This window comes from Hyperolius riggenbachi, chromosome 4 (genome assembly GCF_040937935.1).
Source record: "Hyperolius riggenbachi isolate aHypRig1 chromosome 4, aHypRig1.pri, whole genome shotgun sequence".
NCBI lineage: Eukaryota > Metazoa > Chordata > Amphibia > Anura > Hyperoliidae > Hyperolius > Hyperolius riggenbachi.
This window is the reverse complement of record NC_090649.1, coordinates 304,880,961-304,907,571: the sequence shown is the minus strand read 5'-3', so window position 1 is coordinate 304,907,571 and position 26,611 is coordinate 304,880,961. Positions and strand designations below refer to the sequence as shown.

Here is a 26,611-nt window from a genome sequence, read left to right as displayed (position 1 = left end):
TATATTCAAAGATTGAGAAGTGTTTGTTTGAAGTCTCTGAAGTTCCTTTCTTGGGGTACATTATTTCCACTACTGGCCTGACAATGGACCCTAATAAAGTCTCTGCTGTGTTGGAGTGGCCTCAACCCTCTGGTTTGAAGGCACTCCAAAGATTCCTTGGATTTGCAAATTACTATAGAACATTTATCAAAGAGTTCTCCTCTGTGGTTGCCCCTCTCACTAAACTGACAAAGAAAGGGGCAGATGTGTACAATTGGTCTGAAGAAGCTTGCGCAGCATTTTCTCAGTTGAAAACGCTATTCTGTTCTGCCCCTATCCTCAGACATGTGGATGTAACCCGTCCTTTCATTGTGGAGGTAGATGCCTCTGAGATAGAAGTGGGGGCTGTTCTGTCTCAGCATTCAAGGATTCAGGGACGATTGCACCCTTTCGCTTTTTTCTCTCGCAAGTTTTCATCAGCAGAGAAAAACTAGGACATCGGTAACAGGGAGTTTTTGGCAATTAAAATGGCATTTGAGGAATGGCGTCATTGGTTGGAGGGAGCTGAGCACATGATCACGGTTTATACCGACCATAAGAATTTGGAGTACATTGAAGGGGCTAAGAGGCTCAACTCAAGACAGGATCTTTTTCTCTAGATTCAAATTCATAATAACTTATAAACCAGGTAACAAAAACATCAAAGCAGATGCTTTGTCCCGATGCTTTGATCCTGAGACAGTTCAGCCCTCCTCACCTGTAAAAATTCTACCTGAGCATGTAGTAATGGCAGCTACGGAACCTCAGGAGGATCTGACAACCACCCTGGAGCCTTATCAACAAGATTCTCCAGAGGGGAAAGCTGATAATCTCCTGTTTGTGCCACTTCATCTACATTTTAATGTTTTACAGTTGTTTCACAATCATAAGAATATGGGACACCCGGGCATAACCAGAACCCACAAACTGTTGTCTTGATGTGTGTGGTGGCCGTCACTTAATAATGACTGCAAGAAGTTTGTGATGTCCTGTTCAGTTTGTGCTCGGAGCAAAGCTTCCACGCAAGCTCCTGCAGGGACACTGCAACCATTACCGGTACCTACAGAGTCAGCTGACCGGCCGGTTAGCTGACATCTGGCTGCTGTTTCTCCTCCCTGATTGGTGGAAGTGTTCTGGGCGGGACGCTTGGAATTGCCTGTCTGCATTTAAGCTTGGAGTTGTCAGTAGCTCATTGTCTGTTGTTGCTGAAACTTCGCAGTGAAAGCTCTCAGACCTTAGTCAGATCCGTGTGTGCTTGAACCAACAGGACCCCGGGCATTCGCACTTAACTTACTATTATTTTTATTATACTGTTATTTGTTATTACTGTGTATTACTTTTGCCTGTACCTCTGACTACTCTCTGCCTTACGATTCTGTACCTCTGTCAATCTGATCTGTTGCCGCCTTCTTCCTGAATACTCACTCCGATTTTGCTTGACGATTCTGTACCACTGCTTGACCGATCTGTTTTTTTTTTTTTTGTTTTTTTAGCTTTCTTGGCTCCTGCTGCATGCAACAGGAGTCCCGGGTAAGCAAGGCCTTAATGCCCATGCACGGAAAAAGCGTGAGTGCCCTAAAGCACCCCCACAAAACGTGCATGGGCAGCCACGGGCCCCACAATACAGCAGGGCCCTTACGGTGTTCCCCAAAGGGAACTTACCCCCTTTGCCTTCGGCGCAGGGGGTTTCTTGGGTCCTCCAACACCCGAAGGATAGAAGGACCCCAACCTGTCCAGTGGTTACCCAAAGGGCTTGGCCATGTGGCAACCGTGTCCACATGGTCGGTGGCTCCCCAAGAGGGAGCCGAGGTGGGAACCGAAGTCCCCAGGGGACAAGTCCCCGGTGCCAGCAAGCTGGCCTCGACCTTGCGGCCGGAGTGATAAAAATTCCGCACTCTCCCTAGTCAAAAGGCCGGGGAGCTGCGTTAGTCAGCTATGCATATGGGCAGTACAGACCAAAGCACCCTACTTCCGCCGGGGATCTGCCAAATCCCAGGTTTTTTCAGGTGCACCTGAAGCGCCACTTCCAGGGGCAGTACGCCTAAGCAAAGCCCTCAGCCTTCCAGCTTCAACCAGTGGTAGATCCATTCCATCAGCCTCTGGGGAATTATGACAAGGAGGGACACACTGCCACTGTGCCATCCCTCCAGGTCCCCCCAAAAACCTCAAGAACAGATACTACACTTGATCTTAGCCAAAAGGCCGAGACTGCTTGACCGATCTGTTACCGACCTTGCCTGTACGAGCACTCTTTTGTTAGTGATAGCCCCTGTCACCAAAGGGCTATAACTCTTTAGCACAATTGTATATTACTGTGCACAAAAATACGTGTGATCACACTTTGAATAATATACTGACTATTGTGCTGATAGAGCTCGTTCGGATTATCAGATACATCACTGATCATTACATTAACAATACCAGTTGCTTGGCAGTCCTGCTGATCTATGTAACTGCAAGTGGCTACATCACACACCTGCAACAAACATGCAGCTAATCCAGTCTGACTTCAGTTAGAGCACCTGATCTGCATGCTTGTTTAGGGGCTGTGGCTAAAAGTTTTAGAGACACAGGATCAGCAGGAGAGTCAGACAAGTGGTATTATTTGAAAGGAATTTTTTTTTATCCTTCTCAGTTTAGGTTCCCTTTAAGGCTCTTAACAAATTGCTTCAAATCATAGGAAAAAGGTACCAGCTGGGACCGGTTTTAACATTTCATGTTTGTTCTGGGACACCATAATAAAAATATTAATAGGAGCAGAGAAAGGGAAGGCAGTCATTTTTTTTACAATGAGTCAGTGTAGTTCATGTAGTTTATGTAAGTTTGCTATTAGGGCAGAAATGCCAAAACAGGAGGAAACTGTGAAATGTCCGTGTGTAAAGCCACTATATGTGTACACTGCTGGCAGGTTATTGTTTTAGGTACATTTACTAGACACTGAATGTACAAGATGTGAAAGAACAGTGTGATTAATTGGGAATATTCGAGACCTTTGTATGAATGGCTCTTAAAGTGGACCTATACCCACGCATTCCATTTTGCATATAATATTAATGAGCAACCTGTCAGTGTGTCACTGTCTAGTAGTGTGTCATGTTTTCTCTGGCTGCCACAAAAGTGCAGGTACTTACTACTCTGGTTTGGCCATGCTTTGTACATGAGAATTCCAATACATATTCACATGGTCGGAAATCACACTGCACGCGTTTCCAGACGCGTTTTGGAAACGCGTGCGGGAGGCCGACACGCACGACATCAGACAGTGCATAGAGTGAACTGTCTGATGTTCACACTGCATGCGTTCCGGACCTGTGCGGTCCGGGAACGCATGCTGCACACATTTTTTGCAAAAACGCGCGGCTGCCCCATTCACTTTTCAGTGATGGGATCAGCCACGCAATGCACACAAACGTAGATGGCGTGCGTTCTCATGCGTTGCGTTCCGCACGCATGGCCATCCGCGTTTGTGATGTAAACGGGGTCATACAGTTTTCCCAGTGGCGTAGCTAAGGAGCTATGGCACCCGGTGCGAGTTTCACATTGGGCCCCCAAGCACTCTGTACATAACAAATGATACGGTGCTCCAAAACCTGCCAATGGCAACTACAGTGTCAGAGATGCAAGATGCGGATGGGGAACAGTTTGTTAATGATTACTACTATTGAAAGTATCTATAGAAGTGATTATTGCAAGCACAGGACCAATAAGGAGCTAATACTGTGGTTGAGGGAGGGTTCTATGGGGCCCCTCTAGCCCAAGGGCCCCTATGTGGTCACAATTTTCCAACCATCCCTAATTCACATCACACTTTCACATCATACACGTTCACATGCAGTGGTGGATGAAGGGTATTTAAAGGGACTCCGAGCAGTGCAGAAACTATGGAAAGATGCATACCATTTTGAAGCTCTCCTTCTCCTCTTTCCAACGATATATAAACCGCCGCTCTACGCCTTTTAGTTTGCCGCTATTTCGATCGCGAAAATATAGAAAACTAAAAGGCGTAGGAGCTAATACTGTGGTTGAGGGAGGGTTCTATGGGGCCCCTCTAGCCCAAGGGCCCCTATGTGGTCGCAATTTTCCAACCATCCCTAATTCACATCACACTTTCACATCATACACGTTCACATGCAGTGGTGGATGAAGGGTATTTAACCACTTCGGGACCACAGTCTTTTCGCCCCTTAAGGACCAGAGCCTTTTTCTCCATTCAGACCACTGCAGCTTTCACGGTTTATTGCTCGGTCATACAACCTACCACCTAAATGAATTTTACCTCCTTTTCTTGTCACTAATACAGCTTTCTTTTGATGCTATTTGATTGCTGCTGCGAGTTTTACTTTTTATTATATTCATCAAAAAAGACATGAATTTTGTCAAAAAAATGACTTTTTTAACTTTCTGTGCTGACATTTTTCAAATAAAGTAAAATTTCCTATACATTTGAGCGCGAAAGTTATTCTGCTACATGTCTTTGATAAAAAAAAAAACATTCAGTGTATATTTATTGGATTGGGTAAAAGTTATAGCGTTTACAAACTATGGTGCCAAAAGTGAATTTTCCCATTTTCAAGCATCTCTGACTTTTCTGCGCACCTGTCATGTTTCATGAGGGGCTAAAATTCCAGGATAGTACAAATACCCCCCAAATGACCCCATTTTGGAAAGAAGACATCCCAAAGTATTCAGTGAGAGGCATGGTGAGTTCATAGAAGATTTTATTTTTTGTCACAAGTTAGCGGAAAATGACAGTTTGTGACAAAAAAAAAAAAAAAAAAAAGTTTCCATTTCTTCTAACTTGCGACAAAAAAAAATGAAATCTGCCACGGACTCACTATGCTCCTCTCTGAATACCTTGAAGTGTCTACTTTCCAGAATGGGGTCATTTGTGGGGTGTGTTTACTGTCCTGGCATTTGGGGGGTGCCTAATTGTAAGCACCCCTGTAAAGCCTAAAGATGCTCATTGGACTTTGGGCCCCTTAGCGCAGTTAGGCCGCAAAAAAGTGCCACACATGTGGTATTGCCGTACTCAGGAAAAGTAGTATAATGTGTTTTGGGGTGTATTTTTACACATACACATGCTGGGTGGGAGAAATATCTCCGTAAATGACAATTTTTTTATTTTTTTTACACACAATTGTCTATTTATAGAGATATTTCTCCCACTCAGCATGGGTATGTGGAAAAATACACCCCAAAACACATTATACTACTTCTCCTGAGTACGGCGATACCACATGTGTGGCACTTTTTTGCACCCTAACTGCGCTAAGGGGCCCAAAGTCCAATGAGTACCTTTAGGATTTCACAGGTCATTTTGAGACATTTCGTTTCAAGACTACTCCTCACGGTTTAGGGCCCCTAAAATGCCAGGACAGTATAGGAACCCCACAAATGACCCCATTTTAGAAAGAAGACACCCCAAGGTATTCCGTTAGATGTATGGTGAGTTCATAGAAGATTTTTTTTTTTTGTCACAAGTTAGCGGAAATTGATTGTAATTGTTTTTTTTCACAAAGTGTCATTTTCCGCTAACTTGTGACAAAAAATAAAATCTTCTATGAACTCGCCATTCTCCTAACGGAATACCTTGGGGTGTCTTCTTTCTAAAATGGAGTCATTTGTGGGGTTCCTATACTGCCCTGGCATTTTAGGGGCCCTAAACCGTGAGGAGTAGTCTTGAAACCAAATGTGGCAAAATGACCTGTGAAATCCTAAAGGTACTCATTGGACTTTGGGCCCCTTAGCGCACTTAGGGTGCAAAAAAGTGCCACACATGTGGTACCGCCGTACTCAGGAGAAGTAGTATAATGTGTTTTGGGGTGTATTTTTACACATACCCATGCTGGGTGGGAGAAATATCTCTGTAAATGACAATTATTTGATTTTTTTTACACACAATTGTCCATTTACAGAGAGATTTCTCCCACCCAGCATGGGTATGTATAAAAATACACCCCAAAACACATTATACTACTTCTTCTGAGTACGGCGATACCACATGTGTGACACTTTTTTGCAACCTAGGTGCGCTAAGGGGCCTAACGTCCTATTCACAGGTCATTTTGAGGCATTTGGATTCTAGACTACTCCTCACGGTTTAGGGCCCCTAAAATGCCAGGGCAGTATAGGAACCCCACAAGTGACCCCATTTTAGAAAGAAGACACCCCAAGGTATTCTGTTAGGAGTATGGTGAGTTCATAGAAGATTTTTTTTTTGTCACAAGTTAGCGGAAAATGACACTTTGTGAAAAAAAAAACAATACATATCAATTTCCGCTAACTTGTGACAAAAAATAAAATCTTCTATGAACTCATCATACACCTAAAAGAATACCTTGGGGTGTCTTCTTTCTAAAATGGGGTCACTTGTGGGGTTCCTATACTGCCCTGGCATTTTAGGGGCCCTAAACCGTGAGGAGTAGTCTTGAACCCAAATGTCTCAAAATGACCTGTGAAATCCTAAAGGTACTCATTGGACTTTGGGCCCCTTAGCACAGTTAGGCTGCAAAAAAGTGTCACACATGTGGTATCGCCGTACTCAGAAGAAGTAGTATAATGTGTTTTGTGGTGTATTTTTACATATAACCATGCTGGGTGGGAGAAATATCTCTGTAAATGACACATTTTTGATTTTTTTTACACACAATTGTCCATTTACAGAGAGATTTCTCCCACCCAGCATGGGTATGTGTAAAAATACACCACAAAACACATTATACTACTTCTCCTGAGTATGGCGATACCACATGTGTGACACTTTTTTGCAGCCTAGGTGCGCTAAGGGGCCCAACGTCCTATTCACAGGTCATTTTGAGGCATTTGTTTTCTAGACTACTCCTCACGGTTTAGGGCCCCTAAAATGCCAGGGCAGTATAGGAACCCCACAAGTGACCCCATTTTAGAAAGAAGACACCCCAAGGTATTCCGTTAGGGGTATGGTGAGTTCATAGAAGATTTTATTTTTTCTCACAAGTTAGTGAAAAATGACACTTTGTGAAAAAAACAATAACAATCCAATTTCCGCTAACTTTTGACAAAAAATAAAATATTCTATGAACTCATCATACACCTAACAGAATACCTTGGGGTGTCTTCTTTCTAAAATGGGGTCACTTGTGGGGTTCCTATACTGCCCTGGCATTTTACGGGCCCAAAACTGTGAGTAGTCTGGAAACCAAATTTCTCAAAATGACTGTTCAGGGGTATAAGCATCTGCAAATTTTGATGACAGGTGGTCTATGAGGGGGCAAATTTTGTGGAATCGGTCATAAGCAGGGTGGCCTCTTAGATGACAGGATGTATTGGGCCTGATCTGATGGATAGGAGTGCTAGGGGGGTGACAGGAGGTGATTGATGGGTGTCTCAGGGGGCGGTTAGAGGGGAAAATAGATGCAATCAATGCACTGGGGAGGTGATCGGAAGGGGGTCTGAGGGGGATCTGAGGGTTTGGCCGAGTGATCAGGAGCCCACACGGGGCAAATTAGGGCCTGATCTGATGGGTAGGTGTGCTAGGGGGTGACAGGAGGTGATTGATGGGTGTCTCAAGGTGTGATTAGAGGGGGGAAATAGATGCAAGCAATGCACTGGCGAGGTGATCAGGGCTGGGGTCTGAGGGCGTTCTGAGGTGTGGGCGGGTGATTGGGTGCCCGCAAGGGGCAGATTAGGGTCTAATCTGATGGGTAACAGTGACAGGTGGTGATAGGGGGTGATTGATGGGTAATTAGTGGGTGTTTAGAGGAGAGAATAGATGTAAACAATGGATTTGGGAGGTGATCTGATGTCGGATCTGCGGGCGATCTATTGGTGTGGGTGGGTGATCAGATTGCCCGCAAGGGGCAGGTTAGGGGCTGATTGATGGGTGGCAGTGACAGGGGGTGATTGATGGGTGGCAGTGACAGGGGGTGATTGATGGGTGATTGACAGGTGATCAGTGGGTTATTACCCGGAATAACAGATGTAAATATTGCACGGGCAAATTGATAAGGGGGGGGGTCTGAGGGCAATCTGAGCGTGTGGGCGGGTGATTGGGTGCCCGCAAGGGGCAGATTAGGGTCTAATCTGATGGGTAACAGTGACAGGTGGTGATAGGGGGTGATTGATGGGTAATTAGTGGGTGTTTAGAGGAGAGAATAGATGTAAACAATTGATTTGGGAGGTGATCTGATGTCGGATCTGCGGGCGATCTATTGGTGTGGGTGGGTGATCAGATTGCCCGCAAGGGGCAGGTTAGGGGCTGATTGATGGGTGGCAGTGACAGGGGGTGATTGATGGGTGGCAGTGACAGGGGGTGATTGATGGGTGATTGACAGGTAATCAGTGGGTTATTACAGGGGAGAACAGATGTAAATATTGCACGGGCGAATTGATAAGGGGGGGGTCTGAGGGCAATCTGAGCGTGTGGGCAGGTGATTGGGTGCCCGCAAGGGGCAGATTAGGGTCTAATCTGATGGGTAACAGTGACAGGTGGTGATAGGGGGTGATTGATGGGTAATTAGTGGGTGTTTAGAGGAGAGAATAGATGTAAACAATGGATTTGGGAGGTGATCTGATGTCGGATCTGCGGGCGATCTATTGGTGTGGGTGGGTGATCAGATTGCCCGCAAGGGGCAGGTTAGGGGCTGATTGATGGGTGGCAGTGACAGGGGGTGATTGATGGGTGGCAGTGACAGGGGGTGATTGATGGGTGATTGACAGGTAATCAGTGGGTTATTACAGGGGAGAACAGATGTAAATATTGCACGGGCGAATTGATAAGGGGGGGGTCTGAGGGCAATTGAGCGTGTGGGCAGGTGATTGGGTGCCCGCAAGGGGCAGATTAGGGTCTAATCTGATGGGTAACAGTGACAGGTGGTGATAGGGGGTGATTGATGGGTAATTAGTGGGTGTTTAGAGGAGAGAATAGATGTAAACAATGGATTTGGGAGGTGATCTGATGTCGGATCTGCGGGCGATCTATTGGTGTGGGGGGGTGATCAGATTGCCCGCAAGGGGCAGATCAGGGGCTGATTGATGGGTGGCAGTGACAGGGGGTGATTGACGGGTGATTGACAGGTGATTGACAGGTGATTGACAGGTGATTGACAGGTGATCAGGGGGGATAGATGCATACAGTACACGGGGGGGGGGGGGGTCTGGGGGGGGTCTGGGGAGAATCTGAGGGGTGGGGGGGTGATCAGGAGGGAGTAGGGGGCAGATTAGGGACTTAAAAAAAAAATAGCGTTGACAGATAGTGACAGGGAGTGATTGATGGGTGATTAGGAGGGTGACTGGGTGCAAACAGTGGTCTAGGGGGTGGGCAGGGGGGGGTCTGAGGGGTGCTGTGGGCGATCAGGGGGCAGGGGGGGGGAAATCAGTGTGCTTGGGTGCAGACTAGGGTGGCTGCAGCCTGCCCTGGTGGTCCCTCGGACACTGGGACCACCAGGGCAGGAGGCAGCCAGTATAATAGGCTTTGTATACATTACAAAGCCTATTATACACTGTTGCAGCGGCGATCCGGATGCCAGTAACCCGCCGGCGCTTCCGAACGGCCGGCGGGTTACGGCGAACGGGGGGCGGAGCCAGTCCCCGGCGGCTGATCGCGTCACGAATGACGCGATCGCCGCATAGCCACTCCCGCAGCCGCCCCCGCCGATGGGCGTATTGCGGTCGTTTGGGACCGGTCTTTGCCGCCGCCCATCGGCTGGGGGCGGTCGGCAAGTGGTTAAAGGGACTCTGAACAATGCAGAAACTATGGAAAGATGCATACCATTTTGAAGCTCTCTTTCTCCTCTTTCCAACGATATATAAACCGCCGCCCTACGCCTTTTAGTTTGTCGCTATTTCGATCGCGAAAATATAGAAAACTAAAAGGCGCAGGGCGGCGGTTTCTGTGTCGTTGGAAAGAGGAGAAAGAGAGCTTCAAAATGGTATGCATCTTTCCATTGTTGCTTGTATTACACAGGATGACTTTTCCCCAAAGTCAGCAGCTCCATTCAGCTGCTGACTTTGGGGAAAAGTCATCCTGTGTAATACAAGTAACTATGGAAAGATGCATACCATTTTGAAGCTCTCTTTCTCCTCATTCCAACGACACATAAACCGCCGCCCTACACCTTTTAGTTTTCGATATTTTCAAAAATAGCGAAAACTAAAAGGCGTAGGGCGGCGGTTTATATATCGTTGGAAAGAGGAGAAAGAGAGCTTCAAAATGGTATGCATCTTTCCATAGTTTCTGCACTGCTCGGAGTCCCTTTAAGGCTCTCTTGAACCCAATTGATCACTGTGAAACCAACTTATATACTGAGTTGTTTGACCTTGTGATTAATTCATTTCTTACTGACCTAGCTTTGCCCATTTTGTCTTCTACTGATATTTTGTTATCTCGTATAGCACCAAAATGAACTGTTTCATGCCATGTCACTTGTACGCAAGTGTGAAAAGAAATGTGCATATGGATGAGCGAATGAGAGTTGTAAGCTTGGTCTCATGGTGAATTAGGCTTATATCACTTACCAAACCTTTCTGAAAAAAAAGGTCCAATGATTCACCATGCTGTCACTTTCTCACAGAACGATCACTGGCAAAACTTGCCACACTGTACACTGCCATACTTATGGAAGTATGGAATGGGCGTCTGCTGGTTCTGCTGAATCATTTGCTCACAGGATGCACAGCAAGCCCCAGAAGCAGTCAATGAGAACAGATCCCACCACAGGCAGAAATAAAGGGAGGGTTTTTTCACTCCATCTTGCACCATCCAAGAGCCTTGACAGGTGGTGTGAGACACCCTGATAGACTAGCTAGATGCTTCTTTAATCTCATGGCTCATTTCACTGTATTCATGCAGAAGCACTTATAAAGACTGGATTTTAAACAACAGTTTTGGTGAAGCGGGATCTGTGATCTTCCATCTCTATTTTAAGGCCGTTTGGACATCCTGCTTCTGAACAAGTAGGTGTGTGGCGGTTGTAGCGTTCCTATTCACTACTTTGGCTTATTTCACTGTTTAAAGCAACAGGGTCAGCCATACTATCCCAGGAAAAAAAACACATATATAAGTAGATAAATACTTGTTCTACTTCCATAACATATGTATTGTACATTTGATTTCAGTGAATATTATATAGTAAATAGAGAGAAAACTGTTTCAGGCATTTGCCATCTTAACTGCCTCTGGCCGAAGCCAATCCTGATGTCATTTCCTCCTTTACCCCTTTTTTTTCTCCTAGAAAGTGCCCTTTCATATCTAGCTTGCTTTGTAAACACATGCGAGCACAGCATAGATCATATTTCAGCAGCTTCTCCCTTCCCAGCTTCGTGTCACGCTGAACTACCCTCAGCCAATCAGTGAAGAGCAGGAATGTGGGAAGGGGGATAACAAGCTTCCCTCTCCTCGGCAATGTACCAAATAGACAACAGGGGAGAAATGGCAGCACATCCTAATACCAGGCTGCATCTAAATGACTACCAACAGAAGCGTGCAGAGCCCCCTAGAGGCAACATACACACCTTTTATTCAAAACAGATGGTACAATTATACACTAAAGCCCTAACCTCTGATGGGATGCAAACACAAATATAAATGTTAAATGGGAGCAGTTAGCCATAAAGTATTCTTACATTGTTTAGACAGCAGGGAGAAGGAGAGGAAGTAAACCGCAATAGCTTGGAAAATGCAACCTTGACGGCGCATATAGCCAACAAGGATGCGACCATGCAGTGTACAGTCTCGAAGACAACAATTATCTAAGTGTCACGATTGTGGAACTTTCTCCGTGATCAGCTCACAACGCGTGCGCTGACACGGCGGAAATCCTCCACAAGCGTATATTTGCAGGCACCCAGCAAAAGGTGCTACGCACCTGTAGAGGGAAATTCCTGTCGGCAGATGGCGCTGGGGAGTGCAGAGGAACCAATCCTCTGTACCTCCACAAGTGCCAGACAGGAATTGTACGAAGCGCAGAACGCAATCGCAAGAGAGGCGATTGCGAATGAGATTGAGCAAAGGGATAGGTTGTATGTGTGTGCGCCAATCCAGTCGCCACCCCGCGACCGCGCACACACAACAGCAGATACGAAATAGGAACGCGATCGCGAGAGGTGCGATCGCCAGACGTGACACAAGGCAGAACAGAATAGAATACGAGGGTAGCAAAGGCACAGCAACTACAATAAGGAGATACGGAAAATAACAACCGCTAGCTAACCGCAAACACTGCACTCATTCGCAACAGTGCACGCGGTTATGCGCGATCTCCACGTGATAAGCACAATAGAGACAAGCACGCCTAACTAACCATAAACAGACAAACATGAAACAGAGGACGCGAGCACTTGCTTAACGGTTACCTCACCGAGCCTGCAGCAAGCGTAGCGGACAAGACAGACACACGAAAAACAGGAACTAGGCAGAAAGGATCCACCGCTCTTCCGCCAGAGCAAGTGTGATCCAAGCAGGAACACAGATCAGAAAGATCCACAGCCGCTAACGCTAGCGGCTAGTGCAATCTAAACAAGACAGAGCGATTCGCTATCAACCGCCGCTGGTGACAGCGCAATCGCGACAGACAAGACAGAACAGAAGGATCCCCAGCGCTCGCAAAAAGTAGCTAGCGCGATCCCAGGAGACAGAACAGAAGGATCCCCAGCGCTAGCAAAAAGTAGCTAGCGCGATCCCAGAAGACAGAACAGAAGAGATAGCTGGTAGCAACCGCTGCACCAGCTATACTCCAAGAACAGAGATCAGAACCATTTCCTGTCAACCACCATAGGGACAGGACAATGGCAAACAGGCAAGACAAGACAGAACAGGCAATACAGATAATACAACCTGACTGGGCTAGCAGGGGAGCCTAAAGCAACCCCCAGGAATTAACTATACTAGATAGCAATGGCTGACACTCCAGCAGTGTCCATCAGGAACAGAGCATGGAAGGGAAATGTCCAGCAAAGCATTCTGGGAACCATAAAGCTCTTATAGTGCCAGTCATCAAAGAAGGCAGGTAGGGGATTTGCATAACGAATGTATGCAAATTCCCCAGCAAGAGAACAGACCAGAAACTTGCAATGGAAAGACAGGTCTCTGTTCCAGAGACCTGCAGCCCACAGACTAGAGGAATGGACAAACAGCTGTCTGCCTGTGCAGTCAGCTGAGCGGATCATCACACTAAGGAAGTTAAAACCTACAGAAGAAGAGTTATTATGTTGATATGGGTTTATTTTGTGAATAAGACTGACAATGTACAGTATATCAGATGATGGATAACAACTGAAGTGATGTATATTTCTGTATTTACGCTTTATCTATTTATATATATCAATATGACTATATAAAATCCAAGTGATGAGTGTTGCATATTTTTTATCCAGAGGTACCTGTCAACCTATAAAATATTCTCTTTATAGTGAGACTAAATAACTTCATATTTTGCCCCTCCCAGTATTACACCTCTGTGAGTAGTTTAAAACCTCCCTGGGAGTAGTTTTTTTTAGTTTGGGCAACTGTTTGTTTTTTACATTTTCCCATCTGCTATCCCTATTTTGGAGTCAACCTAACCACACCCAGTCAACCCTCTCTTGGTGGTCGGTGACACCACATTCAAGCGAAAATCCGTGGTTGCCATTATGCAACCCAGTTTTTGTAAATACCCTATGTTTTTCCTTTCTGCATTACTTTACATACTACACCATAAGAAGTTCCCAGTTCTCTCTTGTTTTTTTTATCTCCCCCTGTAAGAATGACAGGTATCCCAGACTCCCATCATCCATATCACTACAGGGTCAGTTTGCACAGATATAAACATATCGGAACATTTTTGGTTATTCGGTGTACAGAAATGTAAACTGCACTACTTTTTACTTTATTTTTTATTTGGTAACCCGCCTGCAGTATATTCATACAATGAAACACCTTTCCTTTTACAGGGCTAATATTTATTTTGTTTACAGCTCAAACTGGTTTATCTTGTTTATAGGTATGTGTTTACTGTCATTACATATCACATCCTGGAAGATGAGAAGGGCTCGATTCACAAAGCGGTGCAAAGTGTTAGCACCATGGTGAAAAGGCCCTTATCACGCCTAAAGTCACTTTAGGCATGATAAGAAGAAACTCGCGCGAAGTTGCCGCGCGTACGCGCGTACGCGCGTACGCTCGTACGCGCGTACGCGCGTAAGTGCGCGCGCAACACCCGACGCTTCGCGCGAAGCTCCCATTAAGCCCTATGGGACTTACGCGCGGTAACTTCGCGCGAAGAGCAGGAAAAATCGGTGATAACTCAGTGGTGAAAAGGTCATCACGCCTAAAGTCTTTTAGGCGTGATAACTGGGTTATCACCGCTTTGTGAATCGAGGCCGAAGTCTTTTCAGACATCCTGCTGAAGATTTATTGCAAAGGGTGCAACCTGGCCCTTTCATTTAGATTGCTTGACCAATGATTAACCATAGAATTGGTAATGTGAATGTGCCATCATTAAACATAAGATCAGCTAAATATGTTGCAGTCTTTGCAAGCACCCAATGGCCAGTGCATGTAGTGCAGGAAATGTGTTTTAGAGAGGTGCTTCGAACTCCTCCAGATTGCTGTGTAGGCACATTATTGACCCGATGATGTGGACCTTGTTGCTCATAAAAGGCGTTGTATTTTGTTTGAAAATAAAAGAATTTTTGTTCTGAATACAAGTTTAGACATCCATCTTTAGGTAAGCACTCTCTTACCTTATTTTAATTGTTTTATACTCCATCGGTCACCTCTTATCTCCTTGTTTGTATGTGTGTTGGCTTTGGACAGCGTAGTATTGGTTTTGTTTTATCCCAGAAATTGTGTTATTTATGTATTTATTACAGACCTATGACATGCTGAGCAGGACAGGTGACCATATAGATATTCTAATTCTGAACCAGGGACTAGGAAATAGCAAAATATATTATTCTGTGAGGTTGTGCATCTTTAAAATTATTTACATGTTACATTATGTTTTTTTCTTTACATTCAAAGGGCTTGGCTGAGCAAAGCTGAACTCACATTGTAAATGTGGGCGAGGAATGTTTGTGTTCCCTAACCAGTAAAATTATTCTGTTTATTCATGACAGCAGAGCCGGATTAAAGCCGCATCTACATGCGTAGATGCGGCCGCGATGCTCCTTATCAATCGAGCCGCTGATGCAGCTCGATTGATAAGATCCAACAGGACGGATCTCCGCACCGCCGATTCCCTGCTCGCTCCCCGCGAGGGGACAATGGCAGGGAATCGAGCGGAAGATAAGCGGCGCCGGCGGGGACGAGCGGGGAATCGAATGCGGCGCACGCGCGGCGAGCGGGGGCGCAGCGGGCACGCGCGGGGATGCTAATCGAGCCGCCGGATCGCAGCCTCATCTACCCGTGTAGATGAGGCATAAAGAGACTCTGTAACCTCAAAAATATCCCCTGGGGGGTACTCACCTCGGGTGGGGGAAGCTTTCGGATCCTAATGAGGCTTCCCACGCCGTCCTCTGTCCCACGGGGGTCTCGCTGCAGCCCTCCGAACAGCCGGCGACAGACCCGACTGTAAATTCAATATTTACCTTTGCCGGCTCCAGCGGGGGCACTGTGGCTGCTTTCGGCTCCGAAGTAGGCGAAAATACCCGATCTCAGTCGGGTCCGCTCTACTGCGCAGGCGCCGGAAACTTGCGCCTGCGCAGTAGAGCAGACCCGACGGCGATCGGGTATTTCCGCCTACTTCGGAGCCGTCAGCCGTCAGAGCGCCTGCGCAGGAGCCGGGAAGGTAAATATTGATGTCATCTTTCACGGAGGGCTGCAGCGAGACCTCTGAGGGACGGAGGACAGCGTGGGAAGCCTCATTACAATCCGGAGGCTTCCCCCACCCGAGGTGAGTACCCCCCAGGGGACGTTTTGACGTTACAGATCCTCTTTAAGACCACACAGGGCCCCAAGCAGAACAATAAATATGGGGCCCCCCTCCTCAGCTGCCGTGTTGAAAGGATGTCCCCACAGTATAGGTAGCCGGATGTCCCTGCAGTGTAAGTAGTTGGATGTCCCCCTACTATAGGTAGTAGCCAGATGTCCCCCCAGAATAGATAGCAAGACAACCCCCCAGTAAAGTTAACCAGATGTTCCCCCAGTATAGGTAGCCAAGTGACCCCCGACTATAGGTAGCCAGATGACCCCCAAGTATATATAGCCAGCTGTCACCCCCCGGTATATATAACCAGCTGTCACCCCCCAGTATAGGTAGCCAGATGTCAACAGATGTATGGCCATTTTAATTCCCCAAGGATCATTCCTCCACCGCCCCCCCCCCCCCACTTATGTCCTCCCATTCGCCACCATCTCTACTAATCCCTCATACATGCCCCTCTTCCATCTCAAATATCCCCTCCCCCTTTACCAGACCACCATCTCCCTCAGTCAGGTGATACATCTTTACTGACCTCCCTCATAGCACGATCCCTGCCTCGCTAATGCTAATTTCTGAAGTTTCAGTACCCCTCTTTCCATCACTGTTTTCACTACAAATCCCCCCCTCCCCCCAACATCCATGCCTTTTTGGTGGTCAGTGGCTGTGCATCACCGCCTGCACACGACCCATTTTACTATAGTATGAAACCCTATAGGCCACATCCATACTCAGTACTGACAGGCGGAAAAGCCATTATCATTGGATCATAGTGAAAGAATCTGTCTGTAACAATTGAAGCATGTATGGCCAGCTTTAGATTATGGTTTCTAATAAGAATATTGGAGAGAGGAGAGAGAAGGCAAAGCAGGTGGTTTTGGTGCACAGTGCTCAGCACCGGTTACCCAAACCAGGAGCCCCATAGAAGCAATAATATGCTGCACGGGGCTTTTAGGCTGGTTTCACAGTGGGACGTTACAGGCGCATGTTAGAGCAGCCTGTAACGCACACCACCGTACAGCAATGAAAAATCAATGAGCTGTTCACAGTGCCCACGTTGCGTTACTCAGTAACGCTGCGTCATAACAGAACGTACTGCATGCAGTACTTTATAAGTGGCAGAGCCGTGTTAGACTGCTTGCACATGCGCTGTAATGTTGGGGAGGAGCGGAGAGCGGCCAAGCACATGGCTAATTAATATTCACTGCACTCAGTGACATGCAGTGTTTACTTCCTGGAGCGGCCGCTCTGTGCGGCGATTGGCCGGCGGGACCACGTGATGCCGCATGCATCCAAGAGTGCGCATCACGGCATCACGGACGCCAGAGTGAGCTGCACAATGCGGCTCACTCTGACGTCCACATTAGAGAGCACCAGGCGTTGCGTTAGGGGCACGTTATGCGACCATAACGTCCCCTAAAACGCAACGTCCTGGTGTGAAACCAGCCTTAAGGTTAATTCGAGGCTCCGGTGATTGCTTTACCCCAAATGACACCTCCCTCAGAATTGCAATGACTCGGAGGAAGAATATTTTATTTAACACCGCCGGGGAGTTTAGTGGCAGCAAAAGAGCTGCCATTCAGCGTTCCCGGCGCCCAACTCACCCGCAGCGTATAAATCTCTCAGAAAAGTGCTTATAGTGTGTCTGAGCCCTTATGCAGAGTGCACTTTTATTTAGCTTTCCTGTATGACACAAGAAGACACAGATACCCAGCACTAGGGGAAGAGGGAAACAAAAGTGAATGAAGGAGGGCTGGTGCACAAGAAGTGAGCTTCTGAGCGTTTTTCAAATCAACAGCGATTGGCTAATTTTACCCTATGACGGTGTTCCCACAGCAGTGTTGTGATTTTTTTTAAAAATCGCAAGCATGCTGCATGTAGCATTTTTTGGATTCGTTCAAAAATTGCTCTGAAAATCACTTTACAAAATCGCACCCACAAATTGCTAGCGATTGCTATTGTGATTTTGGCGTGGACTAGCCCAGAGAGAGGTGTGGAGAGAAACTGAGAATAGCCTGAGATGGAGCAGAGAGCTTATCTGTTTTGCAGTCCCACATCACACAGAGGCTACTTGCCTGTAATAAGACTCCTGTCCCTCACACAAGTCAGAAAGCAGCGCTCCTGGTGTCTAGGGACTGTGAAAAACTTTTCAACTTGTTTAACACCTAATCTACACATGCAGTCTGCAGTCATAATAACAATGGGGAGAGACCAGACAGATTTTTGCCCACTGACCCTCCAGGCAAGCTCTGCAATGCATTATGCTGTGTATATTTACCAACATGATGCCTTACAACAACAAACCTGAATACACCAGACCAGCCCACATACAGACACATATGGTATCTAAAAAAAAGCATGCAGAAAAGTGGACACAGAAAACTAACAGACAAGTGTTCTCCCAGCCAAAGGCTTTTTAGCAGAGCAGTTGATGCTATCATGGAAGAAAAATTAACTACAGATGTACCTATAGCCTTGGTCCTGGCTATCAAGCAGCTTGCTGTTTGTTTTCATAACATTTTTATTAGCGGAGAACACTGGACAGATATCACAGAAATAACATTAGTCATTCCAGACCCCAGCCTGTGTCTGACAGCTAAACTAAGGAGGGGGGGGGGGGGGGAGATCCAGGATGGAGAGAAACACTGTCTGTATGTGTCTTATCTATGTGTCTTATCTATGTTACAGAGAGCATTGCTGAATATTTTCTTTTTAACAGACCTTAAAGAGTTACATGAGCAGGGGCAATAAATCTTTATTGGGGCTGCCGGGGCCCCTGACCTTTCACTAGATCAAAGCAACTGCCTCTGTTGCCTGGTGGATGATCCAGCTCTGTACAGTACATATGGTCATAAAGAGTCAACTAAATGAATGAGGAGGAGGAAGGTAAATGGACAACGGAAACATGTGGAAAACATATGTACTCCATGGAGCTAGTGTCCTTTGAATTTGAAACTGGGACTCTGCGGGGCAAAAGTGCAAGACATTTATCAGCCATGCTGCCCATGATTATAATGAAAAGCTATAGTTATAAAACATATAATACAATTACTGAGTAATCAGTGTTAGCAATACAGCAGCATAATTCCCCCAGCCAATATTTAAATGCCTTGTTATCACTGTCCTTTGCACAGAATTAATCTGTAGTTCATTAATTATTAATTGATTTCTATGTTGTTATTTAAACCAGAGTTGATCACTTTAGTGTCATGGTTAGTGCCAGAACATAAAGATGATCTACAAGAATATCAGTGTGGCAGATTTGCTGACAGCTTACTGACATGTTCACTTGGCTTTTACATTTTATGGCTGTTGATATAATTTAGACTTGTTAGTAAGTGTATTATTATAAGGTATAACTCTGTAAACAAAGACAAGCTGTTGAAATCTCCTATTGTAAAGGAAAGCTAGTGCTGATTCGGTGAAGAGCTGGTGTTTTTTTTTTTCTCTCCTTGCAAACTATTTGCTGAGCACACCAAAACAGATTATCACAACTTCTTGGATGTGGAAATCCTCACCATCATAAACATTTGTAAGCCAGTTCAAGTGCCTTATGTTACTTGTACAGTGAATAGTACAAACTGATTCACAGCTGTACTATAAAATTCATTTGCATCTTTCTGCCATAAATCACCTGTCCAGCGATGCCTGAGTCCCTCAGTACACATGCCGACATGCAATCCTTGGCCTCTTCACCAGGGTTGCTCGTAAACTACGCCAGCGCGAATCTACGCATCGTAGTACGCAACTACGCGTCGTAGTTCGTAGGCGAAGTTTAAGAACTACACTTACGCATTTCCGCGTAGTCATAGTCCCGCTATGCGTAGCTTCGCCCACTACGCGTAGTTGACGTATGTATTGCGAAGTCAACTACGCGTGCGGTAACTGCACTGATATGGGTCATTGCACATGCGCAGAAATTTTATTGCCCTTTGTACGCATACAATTTCGCATTGGATGTTGGAATATATGCTTAAATTAGTTTGTGTATGCGCATAGTTAGCAGATTATTGCGGAAATTTTTCCGCATAAGGACATAAGCGGTCGCATCAACTACGCTACGCAATACGTGAAGCTTGCGTATTTTAATGCGTAGTCTACGGTATGCTAACGTAGCGAAGTGGCTGATTTCGGAGCCGTAGATTGCGAAGCGTATTTGCGTAAAAATACGCGTAGTTCCAGCGTAGCGAAGTTGGCTGCCTACGACCATCCCTGCTCTTCACACACTTGTCTGTGTGCGCCAATGTTAATTATTGGGCTAGCTCACACTTAGGTCTGGAACCCACTAGCAGTGCTTTTGTAAGCCTTTTGTAAGCATTTGTGATTTGAAAAGCTCTTGCTAATGTAATATCCCACTTGAGGCATGTGATCCCACTTGAGGGATGTGATTTAAAGAGGAACTCCAGTGAAAATAATGTAGTAAAAAAAGTTGTCACGGACGGTTGCGGGGCCGCAGGCGCGTCCTGGAACCGCCCGTGAAGAAAAAGCGATCGCACTCGATTCCCTGCATCGATTGCGCTTCAAATCGATACAATCTGGGTTGAGTGTGAAGGGGCAGCTGAAGTCCTTTTCTTAGCAGAGAGAGCACCATCCTAAAGGCTGGATGGCTCTTTTGATATGCTAATGAGCCTGGGCCCAGAGAGTCCCTGGCTTCAAGCTGTGCGGATGGCCCATCCATCAGGTATAAGGTGACACCTAGCTGATCTCATGTAGATGTTAATTAACCAAGGGGTGATCAGGATGCCTAGGTGCAGCCAGGCAGGCTACAAATCTCCGGGAGGTCTTGACACCTTGCTCACTGGTAAAGATCAAAGGGAAGTCAGCTGTTAGGTTTATTCAGGATGTGTTCTAGCTGCTGAGTCTCATAGCATAATCCATAACTTCCCAGATCTGTCATATTTCTGGGGTTCCTGAGATGGCAGCTTCGCCAAACGTGGGGGAAGTGTAGCATGAGCCCCGGTGCTGGTTCTGAGGAAGTTTCAGAACATTCTGAGGTAAGGACTGCCAGTTAGGCAGTTTGAAAATGCCCTGATGATACCACAGGGGTCCCACCCCTCATGTCTGGTATCAGGGCGCTGGGTAAATCGAGACAGACCTGAAAATGTTAATAAATCTGCCCTGACCTGTACGGTTCTGTGAGATAGAGCCCATATATGGGTAGATATGATTTCTAGCCCCCTGGACAAGGGGAGGGCTCATCTTCTAAGGGGGTGTATGGCTCCCCGCCCTCACTCCCTCCTACTGAAGCAGGGGCATAAGAATGGGAGAGGACCCAAACTCAGTGTCCTCCACACTGAAACATTTTGAACTCATCAGATGCCAGCTTGAGGATATGCTGGCATCCACCTGGTCTGAACTCTGAACTCAAATTGAAACCCAGAACTCTGTTTTCCCACAAAAAGGACATCTTTCCAGGAACTAAGTATTTTTCTCCCTTCTTTTATTTTTTATACTGGCTATTACTGTCTTAATAATTGTGATTTTAATAATTGTCTGTATATATTAATTATTTATATTGCGTGAATAAACGACTTTCTCCAAGTCATTCACTATCCGCTACCCTGCTTATCAGCACACACACAGAACTGATCCCGGGTCTCTGAAGATACGCTACTGTTTGTTTGTTATTGGCTAGACAGAATACCGTGTGTTTAACCGTTTTATTCGCAGGACTAGTCAGTCAGTTAGTGGGCTCCACGGTCCCATGGTAACCGCGGTGGTGGCAGTTTACTCTGAACCAGTAGGTGACGTTGTAATTACCCGTGTCTCACAGGCTCCCTGCTGAGTTGTCTGCGGCTAATTCTTAACGGTTCCTGCGCATTGACTGCGACCAGAGTTCGCACGATCTGTGCGCTGGCACCGTTTAGAAGGCTAAGTGCGGTCAGCCACTAGGGCTCCTGTGACAGTGTTAGGCAGCGGTTGGGACCTGTGTTGTGCTGAAAGTATCTACGATAGCGCTAGCGCTATCGAGAAACGAACTAATTCGTTGGTGTAGCTGGAAGGCAATATATTTTTTATATATACAGAGAGACTGTGTAGCCAGTACCCCTCCCCAAAAGTTTTATTTTATTTGGCATGGACATGTCCGGGAACTACAAGAAAATGTGCCTGGCGGACCTGCACAATCTTTGCCAAGAGAGAGGCATTGATGTCGGCCGCAAGACACAACGGGACCTGGTAACGGAATTGTTTCAATGGGATACCCAGCAACTGCGGGAGCCGGGGGTGTCCGCTGAAGTGGATACCAGCCCATCTGACCCAAGTCAAGGGGAACCAGAGACTGAAGATTCTGCGCATACGGAGGTTGAGCATCCTGCGGGCCCTGTTGCAACAGTTACGCCAGAGACTGTCAGTATGGACCCCAATCCCAGAGTTTCTGAAATTACTCGCCTGGAACCGGCCAGTACTGGACTGTCCGTTTGTACTGATCCGCTAATGCAGCAGGCATTACAAAAGCTGATGGACACTGACCTGGACAAGTACCTGCAGTACATGCGTGAGGAGCGCCAAATGCGGGAGGAACGGGAGCGGCAAGCTGCTGCTGCTGCTGAACGCCACGCGGAGAGGGATGCCGCTGAGCGGGAACGCCAACGACAACATGAGCTCAACATGGCAAAGGTTCAACAGGCCAGCCGGAGTTCACCGCCCAGCCTCCCTGCTGAAGGAGCTGCACCACCCGTAAGTGCAAAATTTAAATTTGCTAATATTGAAAAAGACACAGTTATTGACTTGTTTTTGCGGTCTTTTGAAAAAGCATGCCGTCAGTATCGTCTGTCCCAAGACCAGTGGGCCAGACATCTGACACCTTTGCTGCGCTACAAAGCGCTTGATGCCTTCGCAGAATTGCCTGCGGAGAAAGATAATGATTATGCTGCTATAAAAGACGCTATCATTACTAAGTACCAGCTGATGCCAGAAGCCTATCGGAAAAAGTTCAGGGCCTGGCAGAAAAAGCCTTCTGATTCGTACCGAGATGTGGCCAGCAGCTTGCTCACCACACTCCGCCAGTGGACACTAGGCCTCACCAAAGGGTCTTATGATGTCCTGGAGGACTTGATAGTCCTGGAACAATTTCTGAACATTTGCCCTGCTGATGTACGCCAGTTTGTGCTAGAACGCAGGCCGGCTTCAGCAACTGTCGCTGCAGACCTTGCTGAGACTTTTGCAACTACCTGGGTGGCTGATACCAGCAGAACTGTCCAATCCAGCTGGAGAGGAGGTCAGCCCAATACCTCGGCAGACCCTCCTGCCCCTGTGAGCCGTCCGCCACAGAGGCCACCCAGCGCAGCTGCTGCACCCAGGCCTGCAGCGCCTGGAGAGGTCACCTGTCACTACTGCCGCCAGCCCGGACACATGAAATTCGACTGTCCGGAGCGGAGACAGACACCACCAGCACCTGGATCATCTGCATCACCTGCACCTCACCCACAGCAGAGGCAGCCCGCCAGCGAACCACAGCCTGGATCATCAGATTTTTTCCTGTTTGCCCGCGGAAAGGAAATCCGCGACCGAACCGACCAGCAGCAACTTGTTAGAGTGAACGGCAAAGTTGTCACCGGATTTCGAGACACCGGAGCTGACATCACGTTAGTTCACTCACATCTTGTGCCAAAGGAGAGCATCAGCTCCAGCCGATCCCTTGCCCTTACTGGAGTAGAGGGCACCCTTTTTCACATAGCCCACGCGACAGTGAAGCTGGATTGGGGAGTGGGAGGAATCCATGAAAGGGTTGTTGGGGTTATGAAGGATCTCCCAGTCCCTGTGTTGCTGGGGACTGATTTGGGCAAGCTTGTGTCCTACTATGAACCTGCCACGACCGCCTTGTCGCTCACGGAAGGAGACGGACTCTCCACCCACCACCAGGTACTTTATACACTTGGGGGAGCACCAGGGGGAGGCGGGTTGAATGTGCCCAGTTCAAGGGTACCAGGTTCAATAGTGCCTGCTTCAAAGGCACCTGAGTTTGATGTACAGACTGTCTGTTGTGATGATGCTGTAACTGTACCTGAGTTTACTGTACAACCTGTCTGTAATGAAAAAATGTCTATACCTGTCAATGTCATTACTGCATGCAATGATGATTTGAGTAATGTCCGTCTGTGCCATTCTGACAGTGTACCTGTGCTAGCAGTACCGCGCAGCTGCACTGCTCAGAACCCGAGCTCAGAACAGGTGGAGGGGGTTCCGGCCTCCTCCCCCTCCTCTGACCGCAGGGATGAGACCTTTCAGCCGCTGGCCTCGTGTGACATGAGCCAGTTGGCTGAAACTGACAGCGCCGTATTCTCAGCCGCACTACAACGTGACCCAAGCCTGGAGGTGCTCAGGCCGCAAGCCGCTGAGCCCCTCGCAGACGGGGCCGCTTTCAAGGTGTACTGGGAAGGTGGGAGACTGTACAGTGAGTCTGTACAGCCCCCTACAGGTAGATCCCACGCGAATACCAAATGGCTTGTGGTCCCGAGTGCGTTCAGGGGACATGTGCTGAAATCCGCACATGGTAATCCTCTGACAGGGCACTCAGGGGTCCGCAAGACACTTGCCGGTATTCGGAAACAGTTTTATTGGCCCCGGATGAACAGGGATGTAGCAAACTACTGCAGAGCATGTGCCGTCTGTCAGGAGCTGGGAAGGTCCAGGGATCCCCGCGGGGTTCCCTTAGGTCCACAGCCACTTAGCAGGGGAACCCTGCGTGGGCTGGCTGTTGACCTAACCAACCCACTGCCCGTTGTCGGCAGTCCCGGCAGACACCACGTCCGACTGCAGTGGCGCAAACGCCCTGTCCAGAATGGTCCATGTCGGGTCAACCCTGAGGGTAGCAGACCGCGCCCGGTCCAGGGGAACCGAGCCACAGGCTCCAATAGGTTTTCCCGCCGCACCGGCAACCCGAGACCCGTCAGCCAGGTTGGCCGACACGCAGCGGGCAGCCGACCCCAGAACGCCAACGGGGAACTAGATCAGATCTCGCAGGTTAGCGGCAACGACACACATCTTGCTGATGAATGTCTATCTGCCTTCTCCCCAGGGAGGGCTGTCACGGACGGTTGCGGGGCCGCAGGCGCGTCCTGGAACCGCCCGTGAAGAAAAAGCAATCGCACTCGATTCCCTGCATCGATTGCGCTTCAAATCGATACAATCTGGGTTGAGTGTGAAGGGGCAGCTGAAGTCCTTTTCTTAGCAGAGAGAGCACCATCCTAAAGGCTGGATGGCTCTTTTGATATGCTAATGAGCCTGGGCCCAGAGAGTCCCTGGCTTCAAGCTGTGCGGATGGCCCATCCATCAGGTATAAGGTGACACCTAGCTGATCTCATGTAGATGTTAATTAACCAAGGGGTGATCAGGATGCCTAGGTGCAGCCAGGCAGGCTACAAATCTCCGGGAGGTCTTGACACCTTGCTCACTGGTAAAGATCAAAGGGAAGTCAGCTGTTAGGTTTATTCAGGATGTGTTCTAGCTGCTGAGTCTCATAGCATAATCCATAACTTCCCAGATCTGTCATATTTCTGGGGTTCCTGAGATGGCAGCTTCGCCAAACGTGGGGGAAGTGTAGCATGAGCCCCGGTGCTGGTTCTGAGGAAGTTTCAGAACATTCTGAGGTAAGGACTGCCAGTTAGGCAGTTTGAAAATGCCCTGATGATACCACAGGGGTCCCACCCCTCATGTCTGGTATCAGGGCGCTGGGTAAATCGAGACAGACCTGAAAATGTTAATAAATCTGCCCTGACCTGTATGGTTCTGTGAGATAGAGCCCATATATGGGTAGATATGATTTCTAGCCCCCTGGACAAGGGGAGGGCTCATCTCATCTTCTAAGGGGGTGTATGGCTCCCCGCCCTCACTCCCTCCTACTGAAGCAGGGGCATAAGAATGGGAGAGGACCCAAACTCAGTGTCCTCCACACTGAAACATCTTGAACTCATCAGATGCCAGCTTGAGGATATGCTGGCATCCACCTGGTCTGAACTCTGAACTCAAATTGAAACCCAGAACTCTGTTTTCCCACAAAAAGGACATCTTTCCAGGAACTAAGTATTTTTCTCCCTTCCTTTATTTTTTATACTGGCTATTACTGTCTTAATAATTGTGATTTTAATAATTGTCTGTATATATTAATTATTTATATTGCGTGAATAAACGACTTTCTCCAAGTCATTCACTATCCGCTACCCTGCTTATCAGCACACACACAGAACTGATCCCAGGTCTCTGAAGATACGCTACTGTTTGTTTGTTGTTGGCTAGACAGAATACCGTGTGTTTAACCGTTTTATTCGCAGGACTAGTCAGTCAGTTAGTGGGCTCCACGGTCCCATGGTAACCGCGGTGGTGGCAGTTTACTCTGAACCAGTAGGTGACATTGTAATTACCCGTGTCTCACAGGCTCCCTTCTGAGTTGTCTGCGGCTAATTCTTAACGGTTCCTGCGCATTGACTGCGACCAGAGTTCGCACGATCTGTGCGCTGGCACCGTTTAGAAGGCTAAGTGCGGTCAGCCACTAGGGCTCCTGTGACAAAAGTGCTTCATTTTTTACCATAATTATGTATAAATGATTTAGTCAGTGTTTGCTCATTGTAAAATCTTTCCTCTCCCCGATTTACATTCTGACATTGATTACATGGTGACATTTTTACTGTGGGCAGGTTATCTGCTCCTAGCTGTTTTGGCTGTTAGAGACAGCTGTAAACAGCTAATTCCTGTCTGTGAACATTGTTACATTGTGGCAG

The 26,611-nt window shown here is 47.3% G+C and overlaps 1 protein-coding gene and 1 pseudogene across 1 annotated transcript in view; one reads left to right on the top strand and one right to left on the bottom strand.

The window, feature by feature from the left end:
* SLC2A12 (solute carrier family 2 member 12) overlaps positions 1–26,611 on the top strand; it is a 154,367-nt gene that overhangs the window by 88,027 nt on the left and 39,729 nt on the right. The window lies entirely within an intron of this gene.
* On the bottom strand, positions 2,121–2,233 carry LOC137505842 (U2 spliceosomal RNA; annotated as a pseudogene).